Raw genomic sequence first — 7,868 nt, forward strand, 5'->3', positions numbered from 1 at the left:
CGCTGGCCACGGGGTGGGGAAGGGCTGCTTTCCTCTGTGCCAGGAAGGAGCAAGGGAAAAGCTGAACGCGCGTGGGTGTGGGGGAAGCAGCCCCTCCCCAACTCTGTGGCTGGCGCCCCCCCCTGCGCGCAGCCTGCGCGGGTCTGTTTGGAGCAGGCACAGGCAGTCCCATTTGGGACGTGAGCAGCTGCAGCCCGGGGCACTGGGCACGGGGTGAGGGAGGGGCCGCTTTCCCCCCACCTCCCGCCGTGCTCAGCTTTTCCCCGGGCCACTTTTCCCCAGGTTCCTCCCCTGCCCGGGGTCCTTCCCTGCCCTTCCCCCTTACCTGAGGTTCCGGCGTGGGGCAGCCACATCGTCCCAGGCCAGAAGCCCCTGCTGGGGCTTCCAGCTGTGGGGGCAGGGCCAGGCAGGCCCTGCTGTTGTGGGAGCCTGCCAGGGCTTCCCCTGGGTCCTACTGCCCTTGGTTCTTGTCATTTTTGACAGGAACCAAGGGAAGAGAAATATTAATTTTCTAAATTTTTTAGGGGCCCTGTGGGCCGGAGAGAATGGCCTTGCAGGCCAGATCCAGCCGGTGGACCATATTTTGCTCACCCTGGTATAGGGAAAGGGAGTGGCTGGTGTCTGGGGAGATCTGTCATCTGAGGGAAGAAGGTTCTAATGGAGCCAGAAAGGTAGGAGTTCTGCAAGGTCATGGCAAAACCTGGAAAAATTGAAAAGAAAAATCAAGGATATGGGAGAAACCACAAGTTAATATACCAGTGTACCAAGGGTTATTTTATTGTTTAATATAAATCCTGTTGATATTTTACACAGAAAACAACCTTCTATGACCATGTACTGGGTCAGAAGGCTACCAAAGTTTGCCAAATAATTGTTTTACATTTGACACAGCTGTGTGTGTTTTAAAACCTGTTTTTTCCTCCCCCTACAATGAAAATAGTTTTGGAGGTGTATCTTGTCCTGCAGGGCTCTCCAACATGGGTTGATGACATGCAATACCTAACCTTTCTTTCAAAATGCTAATTCACATTTCAGGTCCTTAGTGATAGTGTTCATTTAGGAAAAAAAACCCACCTTTGCCAATGGTGAATTTTATGTGGATACAGTATTGCTTGAACAGATGAGAAGGCTCAGGGATGAGCCTGGGATGTTTTGTAAGGTAGATGCTGTACAGGCAGTCCTTGACTTACAGTGTTTCAAGTTACAATGTTTTGCACTTACAATATTTATAAATTGACACCCTGTTTCAACTTTATGACATCAGTTTCAACTTTACAATGCTTGATCCGATGAGATGCCACACAGGCAAAAAAGTTTGTTGCATCACTCATCTCTGCAGAACATCTGTCCAAACTTCCTTGGCGCTTTAACAAAGCAGCCAAAACTCCAGAAAAACCTGCAGCCAAGACTCCTGAGAAGACTCCAGCCAAGAACCCTTCAAAAATTCCAACCAAGAGCCTTTCAAATAATCCACCAGTTACCTCAAAGAAGTCCTTCCAAATCAACGTGTTTGCTGTTTACAATATAAATACATTAATGTAGCTATATTACTCATCTATAACTGATCGAGTACAAAATTCTGGGGTATTTTTAGTGAAAATAGGGTATTGGGCCTAGGTTCAGGAATCAATCCCCCGTTTTTAATTTTGTTTCTTATGAGAAAATTGGTTCCAAGCTACAACGTTTCGACGCAAGACGCAATTTTCAGGAACCAATTGTGTTGTAAGTCCAAGGACTGCCTATATCCTCAAAGGGTTTTGGCCCTGCTCTGTGATCATCAGATGGGGATTTCCAGGCATCTTAATTCACCATTAGCTCTGCAAATTTGAATAATCTCTTTACTGAGCTCATGTAATTTGCCTCAGGATTATCTTTAGTGATTAGCATGATGACACATCTTTTAGCCCATGTCCGCTATCTAACGTGGTAAACAGAAGTTGTAATAATGGGTGTAGATATTTTTACATTCCCTTCCTAGGGGTAGCCTGGTGCCCCAGTGGGGTACCATTTTGTCTCTGGCTTCTTCTATTGCCTCTGGATATTTCCTCTTGTCCTCCATCTCTAACTTTTTGCCATTCATATTTTTGCCAAGTCACTGCAATGATTCCAGCCCCCCCAGCTCTTAGAGAAATGAAGTCCCTCTGAGCACTGAGAGAGTCACCAGAACTCCAGCCTGAGGGATAGTAAAGTAGCAGTGAACATTGATGTTGGGAGGGTGTTTTAGAACATGGTAGGTGGAGTCAATTAGCAGGATTGAGGGAGGCAGTGCAATGCGGGGAGGGATTCCTTGGTTTCAGAATTGAGATGTAGCCTAGCTAATAGAGGGTGTTCTGTCACCAGGCTGCGTAACAGCAGCATGGGCGGGACAGTAATGTGGCCAACTCCTGGATACAGAAATTGGAGAATGAAAACAGCGCTAGCAAGAATCACCATGTACCAAAATTGTGAATTTGTGTGTAGGTATATGTGTGAACACTTGTGCAAATGGGGCGAGAAGATAACGGGTGTATTCTGTTGGGAGGGCAGAATATGTGTGCGCTAATACACAAAGATTTCCAGATTCCTGGAGGTGGAAATGCACAGGCTCCCCTTATGTGGCATGTCAGTGCTTATGATTCCTCTGCTGATGCAGGGAGGAGAGTCAGTCTTTTGTCTGTGGCAGTATAAGTTGGCACCTTTTATCTTGTGGGTAGGAACTTGTCGTCTTCTTACTATGTCCCTGTAATGGTCTTTTTGTTCTTCTTTATGTTTGCCTGCTACGTGACTGTTTCTTCTTTATGTTTGCTTTGCTGCGTGACTGTTCTTTAGTGTGTAGAGAGGTAGAAACAGTGAGTTGTTACATGTGAGATATACGAACTACATTGAATGTGCACATGAGAATCCAGCTTTTTGTTGAATCTGCTGATGCCAATAAATACATAGCTTTACCTTATGTTCACAATACTTTGCCAGCCTGGCAACATTTTTGCCCACAATTATGGCCCGAGTCATTTTATTTTGGAATGCCCTTGGACAAAATCAACAATAGAGCCTGGCAGCCACGTTCTTTAGGAGCAGTTTGCAGGGAAGCTGAGCAAGGGGCTGTCGGGTTCTATTGATGATAAGGTCTGCCTTTCCAGAGAAGTCTGCTGACATATGTATGAATCACAAGCCTCTCTGTGAGTGTCTTGGATCCTTTACCTTTCTTACTAATATGGGACAAGCTCCGTGTCCCTGAGAGATGGCCAAATAAATGGAAGTGCTGTAACATTCGGTGTGCATGTAAGTGCCAATGCCTGTGTACTTCTGTACTGGTTCAGGGGAAGCTCTGCTTTGGGTCTCCCCAAAAAGAAAAATTATTCAGTCTCCCTTCTTCAGGACCCCTTGAAATTAGCCCTGGCATGGTTTCTCAAAGGGCAATCTCTGGCTTGAGATGCTGATTCTTTGTCCCTGGCCTTCCTGGCAATCCATAAAACCTTTCCTCAGAGAGCTTCCTTCTTTGGTCAGCTCCTGGGAAGGGGGGTATTTCTCTTTTCAAGGGGGGGGGGAAGGGAGACCAGAATGCTGACATCCTAAACAGCATAGCTGCTGCTGAACTCTAAAAGTATTATCTTTATTGTGCACCACAGTTCCCCAGGGGTCCTAACTCAGACCCCTACTGAGAAACATAAAATGATAGAAAATTAGATTAGAAGGGACATCAGGAGATCATCTAGTCTGACCCCCTGCTCAAAGCAGGACCATCCCCAACTATATCTCAGGCAAGGCTTTGTCAAGCTGGGTTTAAAAAACCTCCAAGGATGGTATAGCAGGCTGCATGTCTTGGGGGGCTACAGCCCAGCTGCAGGCAGTAAGAAAGTGATTGCAGGCCTGCCTAGGAAGAGGGTAACTGGCTGGCCCTGGGGAAGTTAAAAGCTCCCAGGGAAGACAGCTGTGGCAGAGAGAAGGCTTGTCAGGCAGAGGCTGCAACACTGAGCCAGAGCACTCTCTCAGGGTCTGGGGAAGGACCACAGGATATGAGTTAATGCTTTACTATTGTTGTTTCAGTTTATTTGAGTATTTATGGTTTAATGTGGGGCAAGTTCACCTCAGGGAATTAAAGACTGTGTTGTGCAAATGGACAACCTGCAATAGATGGAGATTCCACAACCTCTCTGGGTAACCCGTTCCAGTGCTTTACTACCCTCCTGGTGAGTCTTTCCTAATATCTAACCTAAACTTCCCTTGCTGCAACTTGAGACCATTGCTTCTTGTTCTGTCTAGCTCCATCTGTTTTGGAACTACCTAAAGGCTGCTATTAAACTTCTTCCCCCCCCAGTCTTCTCTTCTCCAGACTAAATAAGCTCAGTTCCCTCAGCCTCTCCTCAATCATGTGCTTCTGCCCCCTAACCATCTTTGTTACCCTCTGCTAAACTTTCTCTAATTTGTCTATATCCTTTCTGTAGTGGGCGGCCAAGGGCCCCACACTGGACATAGGACTCCAGATACTGGACATAGTTAGGACTGTCCCTGGGGAAGGTGGGGGGCAAATCAGGGTAACTGCCCCAAGGCCTGCACTTTGGGGGGCCCAGCAGACAGTGCCATACAAGCTCCGCCAGTCTCTACATGCCACTGGCTCTGGCCACTCGCCGCCGCCGCCACCCCCACCCCCCGGGCCCTGCTCTGGCTGCTTGCCACCCTCTGGACCTGCACGGGCTGATATGCCCCAGGCTCCACACACCCCTAGGGATGGCTCTGGATATAGTACTCCAGATACTTCAGATGTGGCCTAATCAGTTCTGAATAGAGGGGAATAATTACTTTCCTCAATCTTCTGGCAACACTCCTACTAATTCAACCCAGTATGCTGTTAGTTTTCTTCGCAACAAGGGCATACTGTTGGCTAATATTCAGCTTATTGTCCACTGTAACCCCCAGGTCCTTTTCTGCAGAAATGCTCCTTAGTCAGCTGGGCCCTAGACTGTATTGGTGCATGTGATTTTTTCCATCCTAAGTGCAGGACTTTGCACTTATACTTACTGAACCTCATAAGGTTTCTTTTGGTCTAATCCTCCACTTTGTCTAGGTCTCTCTGACTCCTATCTTTACCCTCCAGAGTATTTACTACTGCCCCAAGCTTGGTGTCATCTGCAAACTTGCTGAGGGTGCACCCCATCCCATCTTTAGGTCACTGGTGAATATACTGAACAAAACTGGCCCCAGGAACAACTCCTGCGGCACTCAACTTGATACTGGCTGCTAAATATACATTGAGCCATTGACTATCCTTTCAGCCTGATGATTCAGCCAGTTGTCTCTCCACCTTACATTAGTCCATTTATCTAACATGCACTTCCATAGCTTGCTTGCAAGAATGTTGTGGGAGATTACAAGCTAATAGAAGGCAAAATTCTGAATGACAGCCAGCACAGTTTTTTGTCACAGGTAGGTCATGTTTTACTACCTCATCTCCTTCTACAACCAGGTTACTCACCACCTGGATAAGGGAGGTGACATTGGCGTCATTTACTTGGAATTGTCTTGTCCTGCAGGGCTCCTCAGCATGGGCTGAAGACATGCAAGACCTAACCTTTCTTTCAAAATGTTAATTCATATTTCAGTCTTCCACCAATGGAATGTGCTTCTCCTTCTCTGTTGCTAGAGCTCCATATTTATTCTCCAGGCAAACCATTGCAGGTGCTGCCAGAGGTAACAAGTTTCCAGCTTCCACCTTCTTGAGAATCCATGTCTTTTTCCTTCTCTAGCTCTGCCTCTGGCAGTCCTCCCTCTACAGTACTAGAGGTCTCCTCCAGCATGGAATCAATGAAGTCCTTATGGCAGAGGATGCTTGGGGGCTTTGCTGCCACCTCCTATAGTTTTCTTGCCTGCTCCCTGAAGGATACCACTAGGAGGTACCACTCATTTTGCTGTCACTTTCTGACCTGGCTGGCACTGGAGGGAACCTGCAAGCTGCAGTCTCCATAGAGCCAAACCAGGACCTGGGTGGAAGCCTCAACAATGAGTGGTCTCAACTAGACAGATACCTCATACATGCAAGCAAAGGAAGAGCTGGCAGTGGCAGTAGCTCTGGCATTGCAACATCCTCCAGTGATTTCTTTGGGTCTCTCAAGCTCTTTCTGGCCTTCTTCTCTAAGGCTTTACTCTGTCCTCACTGGGACTGTTCCTTTCTCCCCAGATCTCTGTCTTCCTTCGAACTACACCTTTTTTCTCTACTCTGCCTTCCCTGGGACTGCTCCTTTCTCTCCAGCTCTCCCACAGCCCCACTCTTCATTTGGCACAGTCAGTCACACTAGCAAGAAAACTGTACACAAGTATAATATTAACAAAGGAACCAGCAGCCACCCAATCAAATGGAGCATAATGTTATGGGGAACAGTCTCTGTGGCATGTCACCAGGCCCAGACTGCCATCTGCACCTGGGGTGAAAAGGGCATATAAGTTATCTTACTTATGAAACTATTTACAGAAGCTATTTATAGGAAAGCATGCTCACACTGAGTTCCCCAAAGTATTCCCCACCAGAACTGCAGGCTAGAAATCAGCCCAATCTTTGGTCACAGAAAAGAGTTGTGTTTGTAACTGTTCCTTCACCGGCTCCACATTAGTTATTCAAAGTGGTTATGATAAAGATTATGACTAAAATGCTTGTTTTCTTCAGTGGCTTATTGCACCATTCCAATTTAGTCCAGCAGTTGGAGCTGCCTTCTATGGTAGGACTCTTTGGAGCAGAAAGCCCCTATATACATATTAATGGCAGGAAGTGAATCTTCTAGTGGTGCCTAAAGGAGATTAAGGCTGCAGTTGGTGAGAATTGCACTTCCTTTCCTTCCATCTGAGAAAAGGACTTTAGCATGCGAGGTTCTTCCTGTGTTGCCTTTCCTTTTTACCTTGCTCTGGGCTGATGTGTTTGCGTAGGGTCCGGTGACACTTTGGTTCTATCACAGATCTTGAAATGGCTGTTTCTGTTAGAACTTGGTTATCAGATATCTTGAGGAGCTAATCCTTGACTGATTGCATAAGCCCTGGGAAGATTGCAAAACTGTTTTGTTGTAGTTTCTTAGTCTTTGAACTTGAAGCACAAGCATGACATCATGGAGGATGTAGGACTGGCAAAGTTGGAGCCCTCTGGTTTTATGGCTTAATGATCTCCAGGTTTAACATTTTGTTATAACAAAAGGATCACCTTTGTAGCTGCTACAAAAGCAGTCTACAGCAGAAAAAATCCTGAACAACTGGTATACCATGTACACTTATCAAGCAGTCTCTTTGTTGAGTAAACTTCACTGTAACCATGTGACTCAGAGCAATTACCTGGTGCAGACAAGTGCCTCCTAGAATTGTTTAGCTTCAAGTGCAATAGTTTTGAATTTGGAAGGACTGACACACTGTTTGGTAGAGGCAATTTTTTATTGAAAGGAAGACATTGCCTCCTTCCAACAAAGCAAACCCAAACAAAACCAAAAAGGCTCCATGTGCCATAAGGAGACTTCATTGCTTTTCATATATAGGCAACTGTGACAGGGGGCCTCCTTGGGGCCGACCTCTGTGGCCCGCCCCCTGTCTGGTGGGCAACCGCCCGCCTATCTCGCCCGCCACACCTTTGATGATAATTGATTCAATCAGATGTCAATTAAGCAGGAAGCTACCTATCTAGCGCCCCAATGCCAGGGGGCGCTCTCTGCGGCTCCTATCCTTCCCAAAACCGCAGCCCAAGCCTCGCAGGTGGCATCATGATGTTCATCTAATCTCCAGCCCCATACTGGGCCCCAGAATCATCTACACAGAACCCCTCTATGATCCTCTCCTATCAAGTGGCCACTCCGCCATCATCCGGGCTACCTAGCCCCCCCGCAACCATGTTCCCCTCTCAGGTGTGGTCCCCCCGGGAC

The 7,868-nt window shown here is 46.9% G+C and overlaps 1 long non-coding RNA gene across 1 annotated transcript in view; it reads right to left on the reverse strand.

The window, feature by feature from the left end:
- LOC102374684 overlaps window positions 1-7,868 on the reverse strand; it is a 12,261-nt gene that overhangs the window by 3,818 nt on the left and 575 nt on the right. Inside the window, exon 2 of the long non-coding RNA XR_325152.3 lies at window positions 592-700. This is a non-coding gene — a long non-coding RNA (uncharacterized LOC102374684). The remainder of the gene's footprint in view (window positions 1-591; window positions 701-7,868) is intronic.

This window comes from Alligator sinensis, unplaced genomic scaffold (assembly GCF_000455745.1).
Source record: "Alligator sinensis unplaced genomic scaffold, ASM45574v1 scaffold603_1, whole genome shotgun sequence".
Classification (NCBI taxonomy): domain Eukaryota; kingdom Metazoa; phylum Chordata; order Crocodylia; family Alligatoridae; genus Alligator; species Alligator sinensis.